The 4,014-nt window shown below is 49.7% G+C and overlaps 1 long non-coding RNA gene across 1 annotated transcript; it reads left to right on the top strand.

Moving 5' to 3' along the window:
- The first annotated feature begins 693 nt into the window (after positions 1–693).
- On the top strand, positions 694–3,454 carry LOC144169401 (uncharacterized). The gene is made up of 2 exons (XR_013322440.1): positions 694–1,083; positions 2,520–3,454. It is a non-coding gene; the product is annotated as an uncharacterized LOC144169401 (long non-coding RNA).
- The last annotated feature ends 560 nt before the right edge of the window (positions 3,455–4,014 follow it).

Here is a 4,014-nt window from a genome sequence, read left to right as displayed (position 1 = left end):
TTTCAGCGATTACGCCGATTACACCGAGGGCGTCCCAGCGGCGGGGGCGCGGCGGTGGACGCCGCGTCTCCGTAGCTCAGCCCGACGAATATACGGCGTACTACCACGGCGGATTTTCCGCCACGCGATCTCGCGTCTACGGTGAAAACCGACACAGGCGGTGCACCCGCAAGAACCGGGCGAGCGACGACTGATCGCGCCAGACCGTGATGTCCCGCCAGCGCGGAACACAGGGCTGCGCTTTGTAAACCATGTGCTACGCACGAAGTGGACTTTCAAACAGACGCTTCATCCAACATGGGAAGTTCGACCTGCCCTTATCGTCATGCTTGCTTGAACACAGTACGACGCGTGCTCGCATCGAATAGGAGAAACTAGGTTTTGAGAATTAAAGGTATAATTATTGAGAAAAGTGAGGTTACAGTGGATCAGGACAGAAGAGCACGGGGAGAAAACGTCTCACGCGGTGCGCAGGCGTGGGGCGACTCTCCTCGGCGAACAGCACACACACGTGACACGCCCCAGGCAAGACTCCAAAGCTCTCACTCGTTGGTTTAAACATCCGGCCGCGTTCGCTGCGACGGTGGCGGTTTCAGGTGTTTCGTGCTCCGGGCTTGGCCCCTCGGCAGGCTGCCGGTGTCTGTTTTCGTTTTCGCCTTCTCGGCGCCAGCATTCTCGGCGCGAGAATTATCCGAAGCTTCGGGGACGGCTTGCTCAACATGGGAAGTTTGACCTGCCCTTATCGTCATACTTGCTTGAACGCAGTGTGACGCGTGCTCGCTAACTGCTTGCATGCCTGTGCGTCAGCGTTAGATCACGAACACATAAGCAAGCCGTATATTAGTTCGTTCGTGCGTGCGTGCATGCGTGGAACTAGTTTTTATTTCGGACGGACATCACAGCTGCGGCGGCGCAGAGGCCGATACCGGAACTATATGCACTGTGTAGCAATGCGCGCGCAAGCCGCCGGACCAGCCGGTGTGCAGTCGCTGCCTTTGCAGGCTTCGCGCCTTAAGCTTGGGATCTTGGGATGACGACCATGGATTTATCTACCGGACGAAGAAATGCTGGCTGGAAGTGGAGGTAAGCCATTAGTTAACCTGGTATTCTTATCTTGTGTATTTAGCGAAGGAGAGTTGCTCTCTAGCTTCGGTCCGTGGAAGCGGCTAACCCTAATGTTTTCGTCACTCATTTTGACCGTTGCTTAGATTTGAAGGGCGGCTTTTGTACCCGTGTGCAAACAGCGTCGAGTCTTGCACCGTTTCAATCCCTTTGATTCGTGAAGTGTTGGTATCCCAGCCGAATGTTTTCGCAGGTAAGAAGCACGGTCGCGCGAGTAGTCGCAGCGCTACCCTGTATTCGTAACTCGGCGGCTAGGGTTAGAGTGGCTGCCGTGCAGTAGCTGTGGCTACCTGCGCGACTCCAAAGAATTTCGTACAATCGGCTGAGTAATAGGAGCGCGTCTAGCGCGTGGCAGTCACTAAAATCACAATGATTTTAGTGACCGCCGCGCGTACAGCAGCAGACTGAAATGCTGTCCTGACAGGGTTTAGGTTTTTTGCGTTTTGATTGAGGGCAGGATGGCCGGAGATGGGACTGTTAAGGGGTAACTACATGCGTCTAAGCCGATGAGCGACGCGAGAAAACTCACTCATTGGGTTCGGCAAACAGGTATTGTGGGCGACACAGACAAAATTTTTTTACACAGGCCGCTGACGGCGGCAACTGCGGCAGGCGACGGGCCGTCGCCGTCGCGGGCTTATACCGGCCAGAAGCAGCCCACGAGCGAGCGGCAGCAACGACGACGAATGGCATTGGCAGCAATGCATTATTTTTTTTTTCGTTTGTCGCTGTCGCTCATAGTGTTTGTTGTACCCATTACGGTACTTTTTTCGCGTCGGTTGTCGCCGTCGCTGCGTGTGGTTTAATGTTCGAGCGTTCTGCAGATGATCGTTCAATAACGAGCCTATTGGTTCTCATCAGGTGTTGCGATCTGCAGCGTGCATGCAACGAAGCGTACTCGAGAATGAAAAAAACAGTAGCTATATGCGCCATAGCAACTTTTACACGCTGTACTTGTGAACGTATAATGGGCCGTACGTTGCAGTCGGCTGAGGGCAAAATCCTATGCAAATTAATCAGGGATTATAACGTTACAAAAAGAGTTCTCTTTACTTAAATTTTGTTAAATGTTTTTATACCGGGAACGATAGCGGGGTAAACAATAGAAGCTACGGACACGTAAGCACTAATGGGTTTGGGGCGCATTGCGTAGGTAGACAGCTGTAGGGCGCGCTGTCTGACATGACATTGACCAAGTGGCACAATAAGCGTGGCTGCATCCAAGGTCACCGCACATTCGCATGTAGACTTGTGACTGCGCCAAGCAGTATTGCATTCCAATACGGGTTCAATGCGTTCACTCGGCGCAAAAACTAATCTATCACGTCGTCAAACTCGTCAATTTTTTTTTCATTGTTGAACTTATCTTTGCTGTCCCCCTCTTTCTTCCTATGCAGGAACCACGGGAAGACGGTACTAGCCCGAAGATTTTTTTTTTCCTGAGAGATATCGAGATCCCCGAGGCGTCAGCAGGAGTGGCCGTCGCATTCAAGACACTTCTGCTCACATCCTTGGACATCGTGGATGAGTTCCCATTGCTGCTGTCTGTGTTTTCAAAGGGGAAGCGCACCTTCTTGCTTCTGTAGACGTTACTTCGGCTCAAGCACGGTGCCCTGGTCGGTACTGTTCTGAAGGCCGCCACCAACATTATGAAGCATTCAGCTAGAACGTGTTTAATAGCAAGTTATGCCTTTTTTAAATCTTACTAGCGCATCCTCATTTGAGAACCACCCGCCTAAAAAACCCAGTGGGAATGTTTCCGGTGGTTTCCTATTGTCCCACCAACATATATCTGTTGCAAAGTTCCCGTGTCAGTGGCTTTGTATCTTTGTGTTGATTGCACCTTGTAATGCGCTAATAGTAATCCACGCTGAATAGTTTTAGTCCAAGATTTTTGTTTCGCAAAATTTATTTGTAAATGTTTTTGATGTGTCCTCAATAAGAGCTGGCTTTCCAGTCCATGTGAAGCACTCACTGATGTACTAAGGCCACTTTGTTTTATGTTAATACTGTTAACTATTTTCCCACTGCTGTATTTCTACTGACGTTTTCGTGCTAATGCCAGTACCTTTTTATTTGTGGGTGTTAATGTCATTTTTATTGTCTTAATTTAATGTTTGTATTTCAGTGTTATCAATTGCTTTGCTGCATTTTTATTTGTGAATTTTTCTTGGATGTATCCTCAATAGGCGTTACGTCTCCTGTGTGCATGTGGAGTAAGAACCGTTTTTATGCTGTGATATTTTAATTCAAAATGAATTGCTTTTTGTGTGAAATTGCACAATGAACCGATTGTTGTGGTATTTTTTTGAAAAATAAAGTCTGACCTTGTTTTTTCTTCTTTTCCATGTTTCAAAATGGCTTGTCCTGTTTTGTTTGCTTGTAACTGCCTATAGTACCATCGTGGGGATAGGGGGGGGGGGGGGGGGGGGGCTAGTAGCAGGCGGAGCGAAAACACGCTGTCTCGCGGGGAATAACAGAACGCTCTTGAGGCGTAACGAGATGCTTTACAAGAGAGAGTAGTAGTACCCGTCTGCAGTATCCGGGAACGCCGAAACCAATAGAGCTTATTCACGCCTAAAGGGAGTGACGGAACGCTGCCTTGTACATGGCATAGCAATTCCCACACAGGGTTCAAGTACTCCGCTTCGACAGCAGCAAGTAAATCCCACGAGGAGTGTTTCGCCTCTCGTTTGGCCGCCACGCGCTACTCCTCGGAAGAGTCGCCCAATGCTGCCAAAGAGAGTGAAATATGGGACAAAAGTTTTTACTCCTAGACAGAGTGCCCAGCACTCCTCGTCTTCTTAGAGTGCATCTGCCCCACGGTTTACCCGACCGACCTTTGTCAACACTGCAACGCAGCCAGGGCTACAACACCACATCTTTTATGGG

Source organism: Haemaphysalis longicornis, unplaced genomic scaffold (assembly GCF_048455015.1).
Source record: "Haemaphysalis longicornis isolate Haplotype H1 unplaced genomic scaffold, Haemaphysalis longicornis Haplotype H1 scaffold_2, whole genome shotgun sequence".
Classification (NCBI taxonomy): domain Eukaryota; kingdom Metazoa; phylum Arthropoda; class Arachnida; order Ixodida; family Ixodidae; genus Haemaphysalis; species Haemaphysalis longicornis.
This window is presented reverse-complemented; position numbering and strand designations above follow the sequence as displayed.